Below are 25,065 nucleotides of genomic sequence, written 5' to 3'. Positions count from 1 at the left end.
ACATACATACATACATACATACATACATATATATATATATACATATATATGTATAAAAGTGCTTTTAGTCCTCTACTACATATATATGTGTGTGTGTGTGTGTACGCATGCATGCATGCATGTATGTATGTATGTATATATGTATACATACATAAATACATACACATATATATATATATACACACACACACACACACACATATATATATAGAGAGAGAGAGTAAGCCCCCAAACCTTGGGCCTTGCCATTGGTGGGGACATTAATTTTAAGCATCTGAGCAATGGTGAAATTATCCCCATTAGGAACTGTCTTCCTTGTTTATTTAGTTTCTTAAAGTAAAATACACAATACATGTTGAAATACAAATTAATGAAGACCCAAAATTATAGCATTCCTCAAGAATTTCTTTAAAGATCCTTACCTCCTTTTTTAGAAAAATAAGGTTTTGAGAATTCCTTAAAACTATTCTTCTTACTTTGAGCAAGGCTATCAATTCTTCTTCTTATTCAGGGGTGAGGTCTTTTTTGGCAATAAAGACTGGCTTAGGTTTTTTCCCTAGGCTAGTGAGATTTATTTCTTTGACCTCTATGTCATCATATGAAGCATGCGGCTCTCCTATGCGTCTTTGAAGCTTCTTGCCATGTACCACTATGTCCCTAATATTTTAGGGCTTAAAGTACTCTGGCACTTCCCACAAGTTTTCCTCTTGAGGCTTAGCAAGCTCTTTGATTTTGGCTTCCTTCTCTACTTCTACCTTGACTTTATTGAGCTTTCATCTAGTAGCTCATCACAATAGGGAGCTTGGCTTGCTTGAAGTTTGTGGGATCCTCATCACCTTAGCTTCCTTCTCTGCCTCTACCTGGACTTTATTAAGCTTGCATCTAGTAGCTCTTCATGGTAGGGAGCTTGGCTTACTCAAAGCTCGTGAGATTCTCATCACCTTTACTAGCAAAGCATTAGGGAATTTTTGGGCTCCAATGGGCCCTTCAAGGGCTTTCTCTCTCCTCCTACAATCCCAAAAAGTGCAAAAATAATACTATTATATTTGGTTTCTCTCTCTTCTTTTCAAATCTAAATTCACATTTTTTCAAATTTTCTAAAGAGATTCAATGCTTATTTTATTCTAATGTGCCTAAATTCTACATAACTTCAACCATTGCGAGTGAAAATTTATAAACTGTGAAAAGCTAGTACTCTATAAAGTAAGAAAACAAGTATGAGGATATTTCTGACATATGTAACTATGTAACTATATTTCTGACATAAGTACAACATGGAATTAGAAGATGTTGATTGAAAATAGTGAAAATTTTCAAAAGAACTCAAATATATCTTGAAGCAAACCTCGGGGGGTTCACTATATGTAAACTCTCTATATCACGTGCGTTCAAGACCTAATTTAAAACTCCCTTATCTGTAAATTTTTCATGAATAAAACACACCCTTTTTCTATTCAATCTTTAAATACCCCCTTTAAATGGTACTCTTCTGTATGTAAAAAAAATGTGTAAAAACGGGATTTAAAAAACCCCTTCTGTTGAACCCACGTGCTACGCTTACATATTTTTGAGTGACCCCCCCCCCCCCCCCCCCCCCCCCCCCCCCCCCCGCGACGAGAAGTAAATAGTGGAACCAAAAAGTCATATTTACCTTCATTGATTTTCTGTACTTGATTATTTTGCTACCAAGAAGTGTTATTGCATCAAGAAAGGCATCAAAAAGTGTTGCTATAGTGCTCAATGGAGGTATGGACATGTTTAAAGAGCATTAATTTTTAAGTTATTTGAAACACAAGTGTTTGAAATTAATGATAATGTTTTACTACACTGTATATATTTACAAAGAAAGGAGTTAATTGTAATTTCAATATTGTTTTATGGTCTATAGAACATCAAAGATAATTCTAACAAGCGATTTATACATGTGGACCTGGATGATGAGTATGTTCTCCTCTCTATAGAGCATAGAGGCTTCTAAGGTCAACCCTCATGTAATGCAATAAGCTAGGAAATTAGGGAGAAAGCATGTTGATATATGAGTGGAAGGATCAATTTACCCACCTGATCCCTTGACCCAAAAACCACCTAAATTTTCAGGCCTAGCTTCTTTCATAAAATATGTTTGTGAGGAAAATGTTGGCTTGCTTGGTTACATAACAAGGCTTGCTACTAGTAGTCAGGTGCAAAGCATTTAGATATTGTCACAAAGGATGCTGATGCTGAAGGAAGCTCAGATCAAGTAGTTAAGGGTGAAAGCATGTATAGGTGGTACCACTTTTTTCACCTTTTGGTGGTACCACCAATAGCCGCTAAAAGGAGGGAAGTTTAGTGTTTTTAAAATTAGTAATATGGAAAATAGTGGGCCATCATAAAATTAATTGGGCCCCCCTCTTCAAAGAATGCAATGAATTGGTGCCCCTCTTCTCTTAATATGGAAAATAGTGGGCCATCATGAAAAGGAAACGGGCCACCCTCTTTTAAGCATGCATTGATTTAGCCTATCTCATGCGCACCCCCCTTCTCCCTCTACTCCTCTTCTCCCTCTGCTCCGTTCCTGCATTCCCTCTCGCCAAGCGAGCTTCCTGCCCATTCATCCCTCTACTGCCTCGCATCACTCACGGTTTCACCGTTTCACAGCCGTGTGCACAGAGATGAGTGATCCTACCCCCAAGAAGAACACCCCCCTAGGAGGTGCAAGAGACCCTTTGCGGATGCAGACTCAGTCGTGCAGACCCCTTCACCGATGCCAGAGCAAGGTGAAGCTTCCCAAACAACATGCTCCCCCCAATAGGAAAGTCCGCTCGAAACGATATTGTGCTCCTCCTCTTCCATGTCTGCTGCATGCACATATCCTTCTTACACATCTCCTCCATTGGCTTTTGTTTACACATTGTTTCCCTGTCAATGCATGCTCCCCTTGAGAACTAACGTTTGCTTGTTCTCTTATTGATAACGTCATCTGAGTACGTAAAGCTCTCCCGTTTTTGCTACTCAGCAGGCTGAGTTGCATGCTGAGTACGGCTTGAGCATGGAGGGCAAGCTGCCCAAAGACCTTACTGTCAAGGATTTGCCACCTGAGGAGTGGCTGACTGTCTTCAAAGTTCCCGAAAAGAAGAAGACAAAGGTCTTCCTGCATATGGTGCAGGATCACCTATACGATGCTTGCCGTATTTTGTATCAGAAAGTGTACCAGGCTACCCCCTCTAATGGGGAACTAATGACAAAGTTTGCTAGGGGGTTTGCCTTTGAGAATTGAGTAGCTGCTAAAGCTTAACCGAAAAGTCACAAGATTGCATTGGCTGTGGTGGGTGGTATGGTCTTAGAGAATGTGAAGGCTCAATGGGGAGGTTTAAATCGCAAAGTGCGGAAGTTCATGTTCGATTACAGTGTTTCTATCTTATATGGACAAACAGAGCATGTTGTTGACTCCTACGCCTTGATGGTGTCTAATCACCCTGCAAAACTGACTGAGGTTGCATCCCAGCCCCTATGCATAGAATGGTTAGGTAGAATTGCTGAAGATCTTGATGGGCAGGCCCATATTGCTGAAGCGAAGGTTGGTTCTACTAAATTGGTCTAAGCAGAGAAGAGGGATTTGTGGCTATGCAACGAAGGCACCTATTCGGCCTATGCCCCAATTATAGCCTAGAGATGGAGAGACTTAGAGCAGACATGGAGATATTAAATACATCTCCCCTAGAAAATGAAGCTCCCATTCTGAAGAAGGAAGCTGAGATAGGAGTGCTGGAGTGGGTGGTCTCAGTGGCTTCTCATGCTGTGACGTCTGCTGCTGTGCAGAGATGAAGGAGGAGGTGTCCACTATGCAGGTATTTTTGAAAACTCAAGCAATTTTCTATCCTTTAAGTAGTGGTCCAAGCGCTTGCAAGTGATATATGCACTTGCAAGTGATTTAAGCACTTGAAAGTGGTGTAGCATTTACACCACTTGCAAGTGCTTGTTTCACTTGCATCACTTGCAAGTGCTTAGAGGTCATCGAGTTCATAGACCACTTGCAAGTGCTGTGACCACTTGCAAGTGTTATACCATTGTAAGTGCTTACATCACTAGAAAGTGCATAGAAATCATGCAAGTTCTTAGAAGTTTAACAAGTTCTTAGACCACTTGAAGGTGCTAAGACCACTTGCAAGTGGTCATACCACTTGCAACAAGTGCTAAGGCCACTTGTAAGTGTGTATGCCTTTTGAAAGTTCTAAGACCACTTGCAAGTGTTCATACCACTTGCAAGTGCCTAGTCTAAGGCCACTAGCGAAGTTCAAGACCACTTGCAAGTGTTCATACCGCTTTCAAGTGCTCATACCACTTGCAAGTGCTTAGACCACTTGAAGGTGCTAAGACCACTTGCAAGTGGTCATACCTTTTGCAAAAGGTCATACCTTTTGCAAGTGCATATAAATCATGCAAGTTCTTAGAAGTTTAACAAGTGCTTAGACCACTTGAAGGTGCTAAGACCACTTGCAAGTGGTCATACCACTTGCAAGTGCTAAGGCCACTTGTAAGTGTTTATGCCTTTTGCAAGTTCTAAGACCACTTGCAAGTGCCTAGGCCACTAGTGGAGTTCAAGACCACTTGCAAGTGTTCACACCGCTTTCAAGTGCTCATACCACTTGCAAGTGCTTAAACCACTTGAAGGTGCTAAGACCGCTTGCAAGTGGTCATACCTTTTGCAAGTGGTCATACCACTTGCAAGTGCTAAGGCCACTTATAAGTGTTCATGCCTTTTGCAAGTTCTAAGACCACTTGCAACAAGTGCCTAGGCCACTAGCGAAGTTCAAGACCACTTGCAAGTGTTCATACCGCTTTCAAGTGCTTATATCACTTGCAAGTGCTTAAAACACTAGCAAAAGTACAAAGCACATACAATTTCTAAGACCTTTAACAGGTGCTTAGAACACTTGGAAGAGCCACTTGCAAGTGGTTGCATCATTTGCAAGTGCTTAGACCACTTTCAAGTGCTTCGACCACTCACTGGTGCTTAGACCTTAGGGCACTGCACAGACCACTAACAGGTGCTCAAACCACTTACACATGCTTGAAAGTTCTAATGGCTGGTTGTTTTTCATTATGTGCAGGCTTCGGTTGAGGAAATGGAGCATGTGTTATGTGAGCTGAGGAGACAGGCCTCCTTCATGAAGGAGGCATGCACTTTCTTAAAGAGAGAGGGGACAGCCCTTCTAGTGCCTACCCCACCTTCCAAGTCTATCCTAGGTGCTGACACTGTCCTCGTTGGTGGATCTTGTGTGTCCTGTGGCCACCTGCTGTCAAGCAAACATGCGGCTGGCGTTTATTATCTGCCATGTGCCCACAAGTACCACCCCTTTTGCTTTTCCATTGTCTGTGCGACTAAGCCCAAGTGCATTGTTTTGGACTGTTCGTGGAAGATACCACTTGTAGTAAGATGTTGGGCACTTGGGAATGCATATGAGGACTCCATAGGTAAGGCATGCTTCTTTCATAGGATAGGATTCATGCTACTTTTGATATGTACAGTAATTGTCTGTTATGTCTCAGGTGAGCCAGAGGCTGACGAGGGGGTGGACCCAGCCGCTTCCTGCTGAAAATACAAGTGAATAGGGTGTGTGCGGGAACAAGCTCTTGGTTAGAGGCTGTAAAAGAGGAGATGTAATTGTGAAAGAACCTGTGAAAAGGTTAGAAGAATCTACTGGGAGAGAATAATGGGTAGCATGAGAGAATTTAGGAGTGTGGAGTTATTCTGGGAGATATTCAGGGAAAAGAGAAGAGGTGGAGAGAATCAGGCAAGAGGTGGAGATATTCTGGGAGTGAATCATGGAGAAATCAATGGGATTTGATGCTTGATGTAAACTCTATAAATTGAGGCATAGCCCTAATGAGAATTTGTTGGTTTTTAAGTATCCATGCCTACATTAATCTATTTGCTAATTATTCATTAATTACATCTTAATCATTTGCTAATCACTTTGTTAATGATGTTGATTCTAGTGTATGATCCACCATAGCTCATCATTATGCTCAAATTTCAACATGGTATCAGAGCCATGCCTAGAATCAATCATATTTATGAGCCCATTAGTTAATTAATTAGGATTAGTAGAAAATTAGCCAAAAAAAAATCAAATTTTTAGTGAGTTTTCACTTCTCCCCTTCACCCCCAGCCAGTGGAGGACTCCATTCATCTTGCACAGTCAACATTAGGTCTTGAGATTTTTACACAAGCTAGCTAACACCTTTAGCTTCATGCTCAGCAAGACGGCGCAGCAAACCGCGTAGAAACGAAGCAGAAATCAGCGATTTGGCCGGCGCGTTTTTTCCCGGAGGAAAATTGAGATTTCTACTTGCTCAGTTCAAATGTCTCTAATTCCTCTTAGCCCAAGGGGTAATCAAGCATGCTCTACAAGCTGGTGAAGACAGAATTCAATTTCATCAAGTCTACATTGAGATCAAAGCTCTTCATCAAATCTGCAGGTGACTTTGGTAAAACAGAGATTAAGCTTTCATTATTTGGTCAAATCTTATGGTTCTTGGCTTAATCCTCTACTAGACTCATTGCTATTGATGCCTTTGAAAGAATTTGAGCTCATTTGAAGTGGAAGGCACCAGATCTGGGCTCCCCGCATACTTTGTTTTTTGCACACAAACCAGAGCATTAATTTGCTAATCAGTGATTAATCAGTGCTAATCACTATATTTTGGTACAATTGAGGGTTCAAATTAACCATTAGGTATCTAATACAGATCCCTATAACTTCAAATTTCAAATCGGAGTTGGTTTGATACTCCAACCATCCCGTACAAATTGGTTACCTTAAATTGTGCTGATAAAATTGTGATAATCATCATTTTGCATTTAACCCTTGGTTAATGCCTATAAATCTCACTCAAATTCAAGATTATTCACAACCAAAGTTGCATTTGGAATGTGCATGAGAATGAATGCTATACGCATTCTATATTGGACACATTGCATCAGTGTAAAAATGGGAACAGATACTGCCCTTGTCTAGAATAAGGCAAGTGGTAAGACCTCCCGCATAAATTTGGGTTTGCATTGCATAATGACAAAAGATAAACATCAAAAGCCCAAAGGAACTGTCAGCAAAACATTGAAACATGTTGCTCACACATGGAGCAAAATGACCTGATGGACGAGCTCATGGCCCTAGCCATGAAAGAAGAAGAATATCTCTTCCCAAGAAGAGGATCCACACCAAGAAGAAAAGCTGAAGGAAGACATGGACACGAGAAGAGAAGCTGCCACACAAGAAGAGAAGCTGCCCCGAGAAGACTGAAAGAAGAGACGAACGCGTGGAGAGAAGCTGCCACGATAAGAAGACTGAAGAGAAGAGAAGATGTGAGGCTCCAAAGAGTGAGGAGCCATGTGAAAATTTCTGAGAGAGAGAGAGAGAGAGACTCCACAACCCAATGTAACCTGCCCCAACAAAGTAAAACCACCTCTGAGTCACCGATGATGTAGGCCATGTGGTAGATGTATGTGTGAGCACTTTAGTCAAGGTCGCGAGCACTTATAGTAGCCTTGGACACATAAAGAGAGAGAGTGTCAAGGACTATGGAGTTTAGGGACTTGAGGCACTAGTCGCGGACTGTCAAGTAAGAAAGAAACTTGATACAGGGTCCAAGTGTGCTGAGTTAACTTGAGGGGAGGAGTAGACACTGGTCGCGGACTTCCAAGTAAGGGGAGACAAACTTGGTATAGGGTCTAGGTGTACTAGGATTATTCACTTGAGGGGAGGTGTTGAAAATACAAGTGAATAGGGTGTGTGCGGGAACAAGCTCTTGGTTAGAGGCTGTAAAAGAGGAGATGTAATTGTGAAAGAACCTGTGAAAAGGTTAGAAGAATCTACTGGGAGAGAATAATGGGTAGCATGAGGGAATTTAGGAGTGTGGAGTTATTCTGGGAGATATTCAGGGAAAAGAGAAGAGGTGGAGAGAATCAGGCAAGAGGTGGAGATATTCTGGGAGTGAATCATGGAGAAATCAATGGGATTTGATGCTTGATGTAAACTCTATAAATTGAGGCATAGCCCTAATGAGAATTTGTTGGTTTTTGAGTATCCATGCCTACATTAATCTATTTGCTAATTATTCACTAATTACATCTTAATCATTTGCTAATCACTTTGTTAATGATGTTGATTCTAGTGTATGATCCACCATAGCTCATCATTATGCTCAAATTTCAACACTTCCACCTCGTCCATGCATGATGTGGATGCCCCCTTCGACCTAGACGCCTTGATGATGAAATACAAAAACATGATGGGTGTGGTTGTAGTCTGTCTACTCTGAAAAGACTGATGTGCTTGGTGACGGGCATCCTCAGGGAGACACGTGGTTCTGAGATCACACAAGGTAATTTTGGTTGCTGTAACATGTTATCCTCAGACATGATTATCCATGATCATTGTGATCATATTAACTACTTGTGCTCCTAACTTGATTTCCTATTGCTATCCCAGGTACTGATGTCATTAAGACATTAAGTCATGTTAGTGCTCCAACTGGAGAGCCAAGCCGCGTCACAAAGGTGTACATACTAAAGAGGAGTTGGACCCAGATATGGAAGAGACCCTCCAATTTGTTGTAGTAGAGCTGCGGAAGAAGAAGAAAAGGCAAGTGGAGGATGGGCCTCTTCTTCGGGACCCCAAGAAAAGTACTAACCCAATTTTCCCCAAAGCTCGAGCATGCAAGAAGCTTTAGCTTCTTACAACTTTGTAGCTTTTTGCTCATGCAAGCCACATTATTTTGCGGCAATATAATATATAAGTCCTTTGTCTCAGTGTTTGTGCATGTCCTGACCATCTTAATTGTTGTGCATGTAGTTAAAATTCAAGTTGTTGGCTCGAAAACCCTACCACCCACCACTGATGAGGTAGAGCACATTGAGCACTGTCCTCCACGCTATCAGTTTTGATGCTTCACTGACTCTCAAGACCTAGCAGTCGTTGTTGACTTCAACAAGGTTCTTTTGTGCATGCACGATAAGCGCAGGATAGAGATTCCTCCAAATGTCTCAACGCTGTACTTTTCCAAAGTCCGTGAGGATGAGAACATCACCTATTATGTACGGCAGGATGTAGAGGTGTTCTTACTTGCGTTGAGTCAGGTTGCAGAGGTATTTGTGTGGACCTCCCACAGAGGCAAGGAATTGGAGACAGCCATGGATAAGTGCCTGCCTCAAGCCAAGAAATGCATGACTGGATGGCTGTCACACAAACCGCTTGCCATGTTTGCACTTGGTGCTTTGATAATCCTCCTAGGCCAATGTTCTTGAAAAACCTAGATACCTTCTAGCATCTTTTCTTGAAATTCAATAAGACAAATACACTTGTGCTAGATGAATCATTGTATAAAATGTACTCTAATGATCCTGCATGCTATGTGATCCTTCCTGAAGTGGAGAAGCAGACTGAGGGGAAGTGGGAAAATTTTCTGAAACAGGATGTGGCTGACGTTGTGTTGCAGTGGGCAGAAAGTGCTGACATAGCAAAAATTGTCAGAGAGTGCCCTTTTGATGTCAGGGATGATGCCTTGCAACGGTCGAATTCGAGAATCGTGGAGAATCGTACGGAACAATGTTGAGGAAATGAAAGAAATTGAAGCCCCCAACCTGGATGCTAAAGAAAGAAAGTATAAGTGTCCAAAGAGTAAAACAGCAAATTAGAAGTGCTTTTGCTGGCATTTTTCCCATTGTACAGAGGACTTCTTGTAGCCCCTTCACTGCCATGACACCATGCCCTTACTGTGTAGCTTAATGTAATTTGACACCGTGCCTTTATTGTGTGGCTAACTTCCAACACTCCTTGACATATATACAAAAAAAATGGTTTTGACCTTGGGATGATTTTGTGTCAATCTGTATACTGTGGTTGCATTTTGTGGACTCTTAAGAAAGTGATGGTTTGAAAGTGCTTGTCTAGTACTGAAGTGCTTGTCAAGTGGTTTAAAAGTGCTAGTCTAGACACTAAAAGTGCTTGTCAAGTGGTTTGAAAGTGCTTATCTAGATACTAAAAGTGCTTGTCTAGGTACTGAAGTGCTTGACAAGAATTTCTCAAGTGGTCTGAAAGTACTAAACATGTGCTTGTCTAGGTACTAGAAAGTGCGCTAACTGCTAGTCAAGTAATCTGAAAGTGTTTGTCAAGGTGCTTAAAGCATTTGTCAAGTGGTCTGGAATGCTTGTCTAGGTACTAAAAGTACCTGACAGGTGCTTACCATGTGGCCTCCAAGTGCTTGTCAAGTGCTTGTGTAGGTACTTCAATTGTTTGGGAAGTGTTGGTCAAGTGGTCTGAAAGTGCTTGTCTAGTTACTTAAAGTGCTTGTCTAGGTACTTAAAGTGCTTTTCAAGTAATCTAAAAGTGATTGTGTAGATCCTAGAAGTGCTTGTGTAGGTACTAGAAGTGCTTGTCAAGTGGTCTTAAAGTGCTTGTCTACTACTGAAAGTGCTGTCAAAGAGTTGAACGTGGGAAATAGTGCTTCTTAGGAGGACGCATTGTGCTAGCTTGAAAGTTAGAACTTACAAGTTCTCCTATGGGGGCATGCTATTATAGATTTGTTCAAATACATCATTTGACAATTCATATACATTAGGCTCACCTTCTACCAAGCACATCGGAAACCTGATGCATCGCAGCAGGTGGGAGTAGATAAAAGCAAGGGGCTTGTCATCCAAAAGAACGTAGGTGTCATCTTGGCCATTTACCTTGTCATAGAAGAGTCCCTCAATGATAAATGAGTTCTTTTGAATACGGTTATGCCATTCATCCCTTTCAGATTTGATGGTCAAGCACTTGGTTTTAGTGCACTTCAAGATGTAGAAGTCTACACCTGGCTCTTCTGCATTCACTGCTGTGAAGTTCTGGCCAACCATCAAGGCATCACTTAGGTCATCATGATGGCCAGCATACATGGGGGCTCCTGGTAACTCATCATCGCTGGATGCTTCTCCATCATTTTGAACATTAACAGCCGGTTGTATTCACAAGTACTGCCACCTCTCAACATGGTCCTTGTTTACAGATCTCCTCCATTGGCCTTTCATGCACGCATGGCAAAAAGCAGGACAATGGTCTGCACCGTAGCCCATGCATATCTGATTGACTATAGCCATTGACACAGTGGAAGCATCGAGACCCTTTGATCCGCATGCAATCCCACTCTCTATCTCTATCTACATCACCGAGCTTGACCTCCCAGAATCTACGATCGACTTCTGCCCTATCAATGGACATTCTTTCCTGAGGGTTGCATTGAGGAATGTCACCACACTCGAAGCGTTATGTAACACCCATCCGTCAAATTTCAGCTGCCCCTGTGTGAGAGCTCTTTTGAGCACCGCACCAGCCCCATCGTGCTCGCCCTTCCCATGGCCGGATGCGAAGAAACTGTGCATCATCTCAATACCTGTCATATTGAAGTATCGGGCTACAAAATAGAAAGGGCGCCTTGCTTTGAATTGTGAAGCAGCGCCATCAGACCACACCTAGTGTCGCTTGACACTGCATCCTTGAGCTTTCAGCCACTCATTGTGTGAAATAAAGCAGTGCTGCACAAACAAAGCGTCGTGGATTTTGTCATCAGAGATGTAGAAGTGGGTTGTCTTCCGAATGGTACCAAGCACATCACGCAGGTACGAAATGTGGACCAAGATTGTCACCTGAGTTGAATACCAATGCATTGACTGAATTTCATTCTACACCTTGAAGGAGTAATTCTCTGCAAAATCCACTACCGACACCACTACATCATCTAGAAATTTATCCAAACACTCTTTGAATTGTTCAGCTTGCCATCTGTACTTATAATTGTATTTGATGAAGTTTTCCAATTTGCTTTGAAGCAAGGAAGTGAAAGTCCTCGAGCTGACTTGGCGAACAACAAGATCTTTTCGAGTTTTTGCTTGACCATTCTCATCCACTTCCTGTGTAGGAACGTCGTCAAAAAGCTTGACAATCAAACGTTGCCTCTAGGAATCAAGTCTAGTAGTTGCCCAATTTATACCCTATGGGTGATTTGATTTTTAGAAGATCACGCTCCCCCCTGTGGGATAGGACTAGGTCTTACCTATGAATCGTATCCTTGAATCTCTACATGGTCAAGGTGTCGATGAATAGGAAATTTTCTCCAAGTTAAGCCTTAGTGGACTATCTTAAGTGTTTCCCCTATTTTAGAAGGGGGGAACCTTACAATTGGTATCAGAGCCGATTTAGCTCCTAGGAATTGCCATTTAAAGGACTGTTTTAAACAAGTTGAATTGATGTTTGAATGATTGTAGGAAGAGGAAGATGCCTACTCCAAGTACCAGCGGCAGAGAAATAATCGTCCATCGCTTCAATCCAGACTTCAGCATCCTTCTCAACCTTTGAGCCTTCTCCTTTAAAGGAGGGAGGTTGCCTTTGCTTGAGCAAGAGCTTCTTCTCCTGGATATCAGTGTAAAGTGCATTGGGAAGTGGAGGGTGATCATCTAGTGGCCATCATTGTAAAAACAATTTTAAGATTACAAGATTCATATTTGCACAATGCTTATTTTGGAGAGTCAAACATTGAAATCATTTTATTTCCAAATATTTACAAGGACGAGTTTTATTACAAAGATCTGAGACTAATATCATTAGTCTTATTTGCCATCAAGGGAAATTCCTAGGCTTGACTATGACATAAGGGTAGAGCGGTCCACATAGGTGAAATATGGGGGTTTCACTGTAGTTTCTAAGACTCTAAAAACTGGTAAGGGTGGTAGACTCTGGATTGGGGTAGGTCCCAACACAGCTACTCCGTCAGTAGGTAAGACCTGCATCACTTGGTCATACACCTAGTGATCCTGAGGTATGCGAATCCCATCTATAGTCACAGAGGTGTCGGCCTTGGGGGTACCGACGAACCAAAATAAACGGATCATCTTCAACTTTTCAATCCAATGAATCCTAGGTCGGTGGTAAAGCTCCCAATTCGATCTGCTTGGAGATGAAGAAATATCTTGGCCCATGACTCCAAAAATCTCTACCCCATCCTCTTTCAATATGAGAGAAATGAGGGAGGGACATCTTCTCTAGTATCTGCACCATGGTGTCACGGAACTCGAAATTTGAGGAGTGACTATAGCAGTCTCGAAGATGCATTGGAGAAGGGGGTCTTACCTCTTGATCCAATTTCAAGATTCAAGGGCAATGTCTACCCTTTTATAACTCAATCTGGTGTTTAGGTGATGATTACAACAGATTTCAGCAATAGATTTCAGCATAAAATCACCAGAAATTACATTAAACCAAGGGTAACAAATATGTACGGAATGGTTGGAGTATCAAACCATCTCCGAATTGCAATATGAAGTTATAGGGATCTATATCAGATACCTAATGGTTAATTTGAACCCTCAATTGTGTTGAGATATCGAGCTCATCTAGTGAGGCGGTGGACACTAATGACCTGCCTGGGGGATAGGCCCCACACTTACACCACTAGTATGGTTGGTGAGATCATGGATGATATATGCGGCCAGTGGGATGACACGTTGTGTGACAGCCATTCTAGAGACTGGCATAGTTATAGCACCAGCTCATTTAGTTGGGTTCACACTATAGAGAACCCTAGTATGTATTTAGTTGGGTTCACACTATAGAGAACCCTAGTATGTATTTGGTTGAGTACCTTTTCATATGTGGGTACTCTTATCTTTGTGTATGGTGTGTTGAATGTTGTGTGAAGAAGAAGAAGACTTTCAGCCTCTCACCTTGTGTGTTCTCTATTAGGGTTTTGTGAGTGTGTGTGTGCTTACAAGAGCTCAAGCTCTCTTCTCCCCTGCATCTTTTCATGGTATTAGAGCCTGGTTCATGCTAAGGGCTGAGCTACAAGCAAGAGAAGCACAAGAAGCGGTACGAGGGTAAGAGCTTCAACTACTCTTCTCTATTTGTGTTGGCGACTACATCCTTGTCGGGAGCTCTACAGGAGGCACCGACAAACGATCTCTGATTGAGGAGCTTTCTTCGCAGGAGTAAGACTATAGGGCAACTTTTTAGAGTTATCGGACAGAACGTTTTTGGGCCGAAAACGCATTATGGGCGCGTCAGGACCTCTGTTTTTCAAAAAGCAGGCGATTTCGAGCACTGCGGGTAAGTCATTGATTCTCTGCATAACTCTGTTTTAATAAGAACTGCATGAAGACAGATTAGTTGTGCAGACACTGTGTGTACTGCAAGGAGGTCAACAGTTGCCATTGGGTGTATGTATGCACATTGAGGCCACTGGTGTGACATTTGAGTGTACTACAGTACCGCTGTAGAAAATACAACAGTTTGTACACTCAAATATCACTGGTTGTGACATTTGTGTACTACAGTACCGCTGCAAAAAATACAGCAGTTTGTGCATGATAAACTAGAGTGCTGTTTCTGGTAAATTTGTGTGTCTGGCAAGATGTCAAATGATGGCATAAACCAGATTGTTGCTGAGAACCTTGATAAGAACAACTTCCATGCTTGGAGGTTCAGGTTGACGAATTTCCTGATGGGAAAGGGTTATTGGGACTTCATAGAAGGTGAGCATGAAGAGGCGCCGGAGATACCGGAGATCAATCCGACTACTGCAAATGTGAAAAAGTTTAAGGATTGGAACCAAGGAGCCAGAAAAGTTATGTATTGGCTCTCTATCAGTATACATGACACCATGATTGAGCACATACAGGATGCCAAGTCCCCGAAGGAGGCGTGGGACACCTTGGTAAAACTCTATGAAACAAATACCAAGGCACGAAAGATACAGTTGAAGAATGAACTTCATACTGTGGAGAAAAAGAGTGTCTGTGAAGAATGACTATGCATTGAAGATAAAGGGTATTGTGGAATCCCTTGCATCTATTGGTGTTTCAGTAGATGACGATGATAAGGTGGAAGTCTCTCTACGTGGTCTCGGGCCACAATACAAGACATTCAAGACGTCTATTCAGACTCGAGAAAACATTCCCAATTTTACAGATTTGGTGTCTATGCTGATTATAAAAGAGAAGAGCTTGGGTGAAGACCAACAGTCTTCACAAAACAAAAACAGTTCAGAGCAACAGGCCTTCTATACAAGTTCAGGAAGAGGACGAGGTTGAGGAGGCCGTGGATGTAGTCAAGGAGGTGGCCAAACAGGTAATCAGAATTATGGCCAGCAGCAGCAGCAACAACAACAGTCCCAGAAATCACAACAACAGTCCCAAAAATCACAACAACAGTAACAACATGTAGGTGGAAGAAGCCAACTCAGAGGCAGGGGGAGTCAAAGAGGTCGTGAAAATTGGCAAAGGCAATATAATGATACATTTGGATGCTTTTATTGTGGCAAGCCTGGACATGTGCAGGTAGATTGTTATAAGAAGCAGGCTGACATGCAAAATGAAAAATTGTAGCAAAATAACTATGCATCCTCGAGCAGAAACAATGAGGATAGTGAAAGGTTGTTTGTTATGCAGCATTTCGTTAATGCCATGTCTGAAAATGTTGAAGCAGCACATAAAGATGATGTATGGTACATTGATTCAGGTGCTTTGAACCACATGACAAGTCATGGGGAGTGGTTCAAGGAGATGAAAAACCTTGAAAGACCAGGTTTTGTGGAAACAGGGGATGACACTGCTCATCCAATTGCCCATGTTGGAGATGTGCCATTGTCTATACAGGATGGAAAAGTGAAGTACCTTGCAGATGTACTTCATGTTCCAAACATAACAAAGAATCTGGTTTCACTTGGCCAGATGATTGAGCAGGGTTTGCAGGTTCAATTTAACCCTGATGGTTGTTATGTTAGGCAACAGAGTGGGCAAAATGTTTACGTTGAATGTAAACATACCTGAAGTGAGTGCTGTGATGTTTACAAATGGTTCTGAAATTGTTGCAGACACAGACATTTGGCATAAAAGAATTGGACATGTGAATGTGGAGAGAATGAAGTCTATGCAGACTAAAGGAATCGTGACAGGGCTGCCAAAGTTTAAAGTTGAAGGTATGCAGAGAATATGTGAAGCATGCCAATTCGGAAAGCAAACAAAGCATGTATTTCCACATAACAGATATGTGAGCAAAAATGCACTAGATGTTGTGCATTATTTAGATGTATGGGGTCCTACAAAGACCATGTCTATGGGAGGCTGTAGGTATTATGTGACATTTATTAATGAACCACACAAGGAAAGTGTGGGTATACTTCATGAAGGAGAAGGGTGAGGTGTTCACTCACTTTCAAAATTTCAGAGTTATGTGGTTGAAAAGCAAACAGGGAAATATGTAAAGTGCCTAAGGTCAGATGGAGGGGGAGAGTACTTCTCTAATGAGTTCTCTAAATTTTTGAAGAAGAATGGTATTCGGAGACAATTTACATGCAGATACACTCCGCAAAAAAATGGAGTTGCTGATGAGCAGAAGAACAGGCACATTGCTGAGATTGCACGAGCATTGATGGAAGAGAAGAATATTCCGCATAGCTATTGGGCTGAGGCTATATCTATAGTAGTTTACATCATGAACAGGACTCCAACTGCAGCCATACATGATGTAATTCCAGAGGAGAGGTTTACTGACAGAAAACCTGATTTGTCTCATCCGAAAGTCTGGATACATTGCATATGTGCATGTGCCACATGAGCTGAGAACTAATCTAGATCCAAAAGCTGAAAAATATGTGTTTATTGGATATTCCCTTGAGCAAAAGGGATACAGGTGTTATAACCCTGCTACACGTGAGTTGAGGGTAAGCAGGGATGTTGTTTTTGATGAGATGAGCAGCTGGTATGCTATTGAAAAGAAGTTGTTGGGGCTGATGTGAGTGGAAATGTGGTTGCACAAAATGCAAGTCAGCAATCACAGTCTTTGAGTGGACCAGGAGAGTCCTCATCTAGTGGTTTAGTTGATAGACCATGGAGTGGTAGGCTACGTCATAATACTAGTCCTACAAATGTGATTAGTACATCATATAAAGGCAAAGAGAAAGTGGTCGAGTCCCTTAGTATGCCTGACATTTCTGCAAGGCATTCTCATGTTGATGGAGAGTCTAGTGGCTCTCAGAGATGAGCCTTGAGGATCCCAGCTATGAGAACACCTGGTGTAAAGAAGGCTATGGAAGCCATGAATGAAAAGCTACGAAGATCTGGGAGAGTGAAGAATCCTGTGCAAAGGTTTACCTATGATGGTTATGTAGCACATCACTATACATACATGGCAAAGGTTGTGCAGGTTGTAGTGCCCACATGCATTGATGAGGATATTGGAAATGTGTGTTGGGAGAAAGCTATGGATGAGGAGATGGATGCACTATATGGAAATGAGACTTGGGATTTAGTGCAATTGCTTGAAGGCAAGAAAGCCATTGGATGCAAGTGGGTGTACAAAGTAAAACATAATAGTGATGGAAGCATAAGCAGGTACAAGGCTAGATTGGTAGCCAAAGGATATACATAGACATATGGCATTGATTATGAGGAAGCTTTCAGCCCCCGAGCATGTTTACAGGTTGAAGAAAGCCTTGTATGGCTTAAAACATGCACCAAGAGCATGGTCTGACAAGATTTCTAAATATCTTGTCACTATTGGCTTTCATGTAGCCAAGGCATATTTCTCGCTGTATGTGAGACACAGTGATAGAGGGATTGTGCTTGTTGTCATCTATGTAGATGACTTGATCATTACGGGGGACCATGATGCAGAGATCTTTGATGTAAAGATCTTGCTTAGACAGAAGTTTGAGATGAAGGATCTGGGGGAGCTCAGATATTTCTTGGGCATTGAGGTGATTAGGTCACCACATGGTATTGGATTACTGCAGAGACAGTATGGCTTGGACATGTTGTCCAAGTATGGTATGAAAGGCTGTAAGCCTATCTCAGTGCCATTGGATCAGAATGGCAAGTTGAGTGCAGATTCAGGAGAGATTTTGGAGGATCCTACTATGTATAGGCGCATAGTAGGAAGCTTGATCTACATGATGATCACCAGGCTAGATTTGAGCTATGCTATTGGGTTGGTGGGCTGTAAGCCTATCTCAGTGTCATTGGATCAGAATGGCAAGTTGAGTGCAGATTCAGGAGAGATTTTGGAGGATCCTACTATGTATAGGCACATAGTAGGAAGCTTGATCTACATGACGATCACCAGGCTAGATTTGAGCTATGCTGTTGGGTTGGTGAGTCAGTTTATGCAAGTTCCTCGGAAGCCGCATTTGGATGCATTGAGACGCATATTGAGGTATGTGAGGTCTACTTTGCATTGTGGACTATTTTATGAAACTGGGACAAAGATATGTGTACATGGGTACACAGATGCTGATTGGGCTGGTAGTATCTCAGATAGAAGATCTACTAGTGGCTTCATGCTTTCTTTGGGGAGTGCTGCTATGACTTGGAGTAGCAAGAAGTAGCCTATGGTTGCTCTATCCAAAACAGAGGTCGAGTACAGAGGAGCTGCTATGGCAGCATGTGAGGTAGCTTGGTTGAGAAAGCTACTTGTAGATTTGGGTCTATCAGTGGGTGGATAGACAAGTTGTCATTTTTTGTGACAACATTAGCAGTATATAGTTGGCCAAGAACCCAGTTTTCCATGCTCGTACGAAGCATATAGCGGTCCACTACCATTTTGTCAGAGAGAAGGTCTTGGTAGGAGACCTTGACCTTGTTTATGTCAGCACATAGGATCATGTAGCTGACATTTTCACCAAAGCATTGGGTACAGAGAAGCTCCATAGATTCAGGGCTTTGCTTGGATTCCCTTCTTGTTCTCTAAGAAGTGCATTTATAAGCTTAAGCACAAAGATGATGGTAGCATTGCTAGTGAAAGTCTTGTTATAAAGAGTTATGCTCAAGAGAAAGGCATAGATTATGATGAGACCTTTACACCCACGTCTCATATGACTATAATCAGGTGTATTATTGCATTGCCAATGCAGTAATACACCTGAGCATATGACTATGATCACGTGTATTATTGCATTGCCAATGCAATTATGCACCTTATCATATGACTATAATCAAGTGTATGATTGCATTGCCAATGCATCATGGGTGTTAGAATTGACATCAAGACTACCTTTTTTGAATGGTGATTTACATGAGGAAATACATGTATCTGAGCCTTGTGGTTTTGTTGAGAAGGCACATGAGTCTAAAGTATGTAGGTTAGGAAAAACTTTAGATGGTCTTAAGTAAGCTACGAGAGCATGGTGTGAGAAGATAAACACATACTTGGTTGTAAATTGCAAGAAAGGTGTACACTCATAATGGAGTACACACATGGTTTGCACTTATAATGGAGTATACACATGGTTTTCACTTATAATGGAGTACATACATAGCTTCTCAAGAGGTAGAGCTCACTATGAAAGCTTGCTCTAGGCAAGAAGATGACCAAAGTGGTAATATGTCAAAAAGATACAATGTCTATGAGCCCTATGCCTAATATAGCCCAAGGCCCCCAAAAGTACACATGTGAATGACCCTAAATCCCAAGTTCCTAAGCCCCATCCCCCATGTGTATGTGCATACCGAATCTACTTCAATACAAACCGTCCCCTCCTACAATGATTTCATCCTCAAAATCAAAGGGTGGTCATGTGCAAAAAAAACAAATACTAAGGCTATATACGAAAAGCCCAATACATGACCAAGTGTCACCATCACAGAAAACCAATACCAATACATGAATCGCATGAGCCGTGGGGTCAAATTGAAAAGATAAAAGACTCCTGTCAATGATGAGGCTAATCGGGTATCCTCCATGATCAAATGGAAAAGATATGGGTATCACTGTGAACATGAGGTAATCTATACAACCATGATCAAATGGAAAAGATATGGGTATCACTGTGAACATGAGGTAATCTATACAACCATGACCATATGGAAAAGAACCAATGTCAGTGTGGCACGGTTGACCAATCCTCCTGGATCAAAAGGATAGACATCCATGTTGAGACGTAACTTGCTATATATCTACCTAGGTCAAATGGATAGCCAAAAGTGTAGACCATCTAGCCATGGAACAAATGTGTGACCACCTGAATTGAGAAGGAAACATCCAAGCTCCTTGTCTAAGGTGAAATGACCACTAGAACTACCATCAAATCAATGGCACAAATAACTACTCGGGTGAAAATCTAGATGCGATGCATGTAAATACACATAATGCACCACATGTTTTTGAAGCTTGTCTTTATCTTGCCATCCTTGTCTTTTAAGACTGTACTGATAAGAATCATGTAAGCCTCTAAGGTGGCTGTCTCCCCATGATTCTGAGGCTATAAGGTTGGATTCCTTTATGAATTGGCTATGAAAACTAACTTGTAAATAGTTGGTGTCTATGCTAGATTCCCATGTCCTCAATTTGAATGCGGGTTAGGAACCCTATGGTGTTTGGTGCACAAAGGCCTACAAATCACCTGTTAGGCTTGAACTTGATTTCAACTTGCTTTTTGCATTTGCATCAAGAATTCATCCATATGTCCTTTGCATAACACTGATGCATAAAGCTATAATAAAACTACCTTAAATACATTTCCTTGACAAAAATGCTGAAAATGCGTTAAAGACATTGCTGTCCACTGTGTGTTCTTGCAAACAGTGTTTTCTCAATACTATTCTGGTTCTCTTTCCTTGCAATACATCAAGGCTAATCAAACTTCACCAAGAATGCCCCAGATTACAGTCTTCTCAAGGATTCTTTGCACTTTCTTTGTTAATGTTGCTTCGTGAGTAAGCTTCTTACATAATACTCAAGGAAATGCAAAAATGAACCAAGATTAGGGTCATTAGCTCTTACTATTGAAAGTTTGCATAGTTCTGCACTAAGAACTTGTGCGGAGGACGTCTTGCGTAGCAAGGTCGGCCGAGGTCTTGACCAGCCTCGGTTTGATTTAAATCGTGAGCTTCCGATACAGTGGATGAGGGACCAAGGAAGCGGCCTATGAGTGAAGCGCTAGGTAGGGTGTTGACCATACGGTGCTCGGGCTCTGGGTCGCCGAAGATACCCCACATGTACGTCCGAGAAGATATTGGAACAAGGAGTAAGAGTTGTTTTCTCAATTTGGGCATGGATCTGGTTGATTGACCTTGATGGTCCTCAACGGATGAGTCCATGGCTCTTTTATATGGATCTGTTGGTTGATCTTGCTGATCTTCAACGGAGATTTCGTTTTTGATATGTGAATATATTGCCGGTTACTATGAGCTAGGAACTATCGAAAAGGCCCCTGAGTGGACAGGTGGTGAGCCAATGATGCCATAGGTACACCGATGAAGGAATGATTGGAAATAAGTATTCAATCAAAGATTTTGAGGATTATGATCAGTGACACAATGGTTTCATTAAAAGATTGTTTTTAGAAGATGCTGATTCTGTGAAAAAAGCAATTTGATATTGGGGGTGTGTAAGTGGTGTGACTAGTTTTAAGTTTGCATGAATATCCGGCTAGGGGGCTTGGGACCTATTTTCCCTAGTACCCGGGACAAAACCGAAGCAAATTCTTAATTGGATCCCATCACTACAGTGGTTGGGTGGTTGGCTAACCCATGGGGCTGGTTAGGCTAGACTGATGGATCCCTAAAATGAGACTCAATTCTGTTATGGTACGATAGATGAAGTAAATCCCGGATAAAAATTGTTCTATGAAAAAGAATCAACGGCTGTGCCTCTCAATGAGAAAAAAAGCGTTGGTCTCTATGATCCAAGTGCAATCTTTTCCTTGATCTAACTTTGATACTACGGGTTCGGTCAGATCAATTCAGTTAGTTAAGGCTTTTGACTACGTTCGAGAAAAATTTATCTTGGAGGAATCGCCCGTGCTTTCCGGGCAAGGGAAGTTTTTTCGGGTTTGGTTTTGGAAAAACCGATGGATTAGTCTCTTGTCGGATATCTGTGGGCGAGGCCCTAGGTGTGGGACCCTACCCCGTGAAAAGATGTAGGGGAGAAGAGAGCTTGAGCTCTTGCCAAGCACACACACACTCACAAAACCCTAATAGAGAACACACAAGGTGAGAGGCTGAAAATCTTCTTCTTCTTCACTCAACACTCAACACACCATATACAAAGATAAGAGTATACACATATGAAAAGGTACTTAACCAAGTACATACTAGGGTTCTCTATAGTGTGAACCCAACTAAATGAGCTGGCGCTATAACTATGCCAGTCTCTAGAATGGCTATCACACAGCCTGTCTCATCAGCCGCATATCACCCATGATCTCACCAACCATGCCAGTGGTGTAGGTGTGGGGCCTATCCCCCAGGCGGGTCATCAGTGTCCACCGCCTCACTAGATGAGCTCGATATCTCAAAACTCCCCTCGAGCTTAACTCCATCTCATGTACACCAAGTGAAGCCCTAAATCTCCGGAGCTTCTCTCTGTACCCAATGCTTTGGTGAAGATGTCAGCTACCTGATCCTATGTGCTGACATAAACAAGGTCAACATCTCCTGCCAAGACCTTCTCTCTAACAAAATGGTAGTGGACCTTTATAAGCTTTGTGAGATTCCTCCCCAGCCTCTCAAGATATCCAGCATCTTTCCCTATAATCAATCCCTCTTCAGAACTATAAAAGATCTTGTCTCTAACTGTTTTAACCTAGAGAGAGAAAATATTCTAGAGAGAGAATATTCAAATTTTTAATATTTTTGGATAGAAAAATATCTCATTTTATTAAAATGAATTCCCCCGAAACAAAAATTCAAAAAGAACTTTCCAATGTGCAATTGAAATTAATTGGAAATGGGTATAAAGGACCTTAGCCTAAGGGTCTAGATTTTTGAGAAATTTTTGGATTATGGTCTAATTAAGGTTCCTGTGGGCCAATAGGATCAATCCATGTGTGGGGAGGAGATAAATCTAATTTGTAAAAGAAATTATCTAAAAATGAGTAAATGCTCACATAAGATGAAGAGTTGACTAGGTACAAGATTTATTAGTAAGAAACCATGAGTAATATTAAAAATATGAGATATTTTGGGTATCCAAAAATGAGTAAATGCTCACATAAGATGAAGAGTTGAATAAGGACAAGGCTAATAGTTCAAAAGGGGAGATATTTAGAAGTAAATACTCACATAAGATGAAGAGTTGAATAAGGACAAGGCTAATAGTTAAAAAGGGGAGATATTTAGAAGTAAATACTCACATAAGATGAAGAGTTGAATAAGGACAAGGCTAATAGTTAAAAAGGGGAGATATTTAGAAGTAATGATGCATTTTTGACACCTCTGCATGGGTATTTCCCCCTCATGAATGAGGCGCCTACTTCACATGTGCAATTGAGTTTTAAATCTTCAAAAATTGAGATATTTCATCTCTCCTCTCTCCTACTTCAAGTCTAGTTGCAAAAAGTTAGCTCAACTGACCTAAAAATGGTCAAAAATTGACCAAACTGAATTGGAAAATTCTAGAATCAGTTTGTTTGGTTAGGATCTCACTTTTTCCTATAAATAGAGGCCTTCCCCTTTGTTGAAACTCAATAGTGTTTTATGCACTGTTACTCTACTCCTCCCAAGCCAAGAACTGTGAATTTATTAATAATTCACTAGTTTTTGACATTTCCCTATTCCAAAAATTGGTGGCCACTCTTGTCCAAACAAGAGTTGAACCCTCAAACCATCAAGCCAAAGGAAAGCTATCAAAGTCATTAGTAAGTTGGTGATTCTTCTATTTTTTTACTTATTTTTATGGTTTTAAATGGTTTTTATGCTTTATGTCTTCTCTAAAAATGTTATGCCTCATTACAAAAAGGCATTCCCCTCTCTTCTCTAGCAAAACCAACCATTCTCTATCCTAGGTGAATGGTTAATGATTAAAGTCAAGTTTTTATAATGTTTGTCTTAATTAAATGGAAAAATGTTTACTTTAGGATAATTTCAATACTCTTGGTGCACTTTTAATTAGTCTTAAAGACTTAAAAATTTGAAAAATGGTCAGCCATACAAAGGAGGTTATGGTGAAATTTTTAGAAATTAGTGAGATAAAATTCATCTTTTATTATCCTAAAAGAGTAATCCTTAGGGTTTCTATATTCTAAAGTATCATTTTCATGCATAAAAGATGCATTTTGATTATATGCATAAAAGAAAAATTATTATTTTAAAGTAAAAGTATTACTTTTATCATATTTGGATTTCATGCATAGAGGTATGCATAAAAGATAAATATTTTAATGTAAAAGTGTTACTTTTATCATATTTGGATTTCATGCATAGAAGTATACATAAAAGATTATTATTTTAAAGTAAAAGTATTACTTTATCATATTTGGATTTCATGCATAGAGGTATGCATAAAAGATTATTATTTTAATATAAAAGTGTTACTTTTATCATAATTGAATTTCATGCATAGAGGTATGCATAAAAGATTATTATTTTAATGTAAAAGTGTTACTTTTATCATATTTGGATTTCATGCATAGAGATATGCATAAAAGATTATTATTTTAATAATAAGATGTATATGGGTTGTGATAGGGCGAGAATGGATGAGATGTGGATGTGGATGTGAATGTATGGATGTGAATGTGAATGTGGATGTGGATGTATACATGGAGATGTGGATGTATGGATGAAAATGTGGATGTGGATGTATAGATGTAGATACGGATGTGGATGTATGCATGTAGATGTGGATGTATGGATGTGAATGTGAATGTGGATGTGGATGTATGGATGTAGATGTGGATGTATGGATGTGAATGTGAATGTGAATGTGGATGTATGCATGTAGATGTAGATGTATGGATGTGAATGTGAATGTGAATGTGGATGTGGATATATGCATGGAGATGTGGATGTATGGATGTGAATGTGGATGTGGATGTGGATGTGAATGTGGATGTGGATGTGAATGTGGATGTATGGATGTAGATACGGATATGGATGTATGTATGTGGATGTGGATGTATGAATGAGGATGTGAAAATGGATGTATGCATATATATGTGGATGTATGAATGTGGATGTGTATGTATGGATGTGAATGTGGATGTGGATGTGGATGTATGGATGTGGATATGGATGTGTATGTATGAATGCGGATATGGGATTGGATGTATGATGTG

At 40.9% G+C, this 25,065-nt stretch overlaps 1 pseudogene; it reads right to left on the bottom strand.

The window, feature by feature from the left end:
* Window positions 1-10,528: 10,528 nt before the first annotated feature.
* On the bottom strand, window positions 10,529-11,422 carry LOC147607371 (uncharacterized; annotated as a pseudogene).
* Between the last annotated feature and the right edge of the window lie 13,643 nt (window positions 11,423-25,065).

The sequence above is a fragment of the Cibotium barometz genome, chromosome 55, assembly GCF_041138505.1.
Source record: "Cibotium barometz isolate CiBa-2024 chromosome 55, ASM4113850v1, whole genome shotgun sequence".
NCBI classification, from domain to species: Eukaryota; Viridiplantae; Streptophyta; class Polypodiopsida; order Cyatheales; family Cibotiaceae; genus Cibotium; species Cibotium barometz.
The sequence above is the reverse complement of the archived record's forward strand: the minus strand, read 5'-3'. Positions and strand labels throughout refer to the sequence as shown.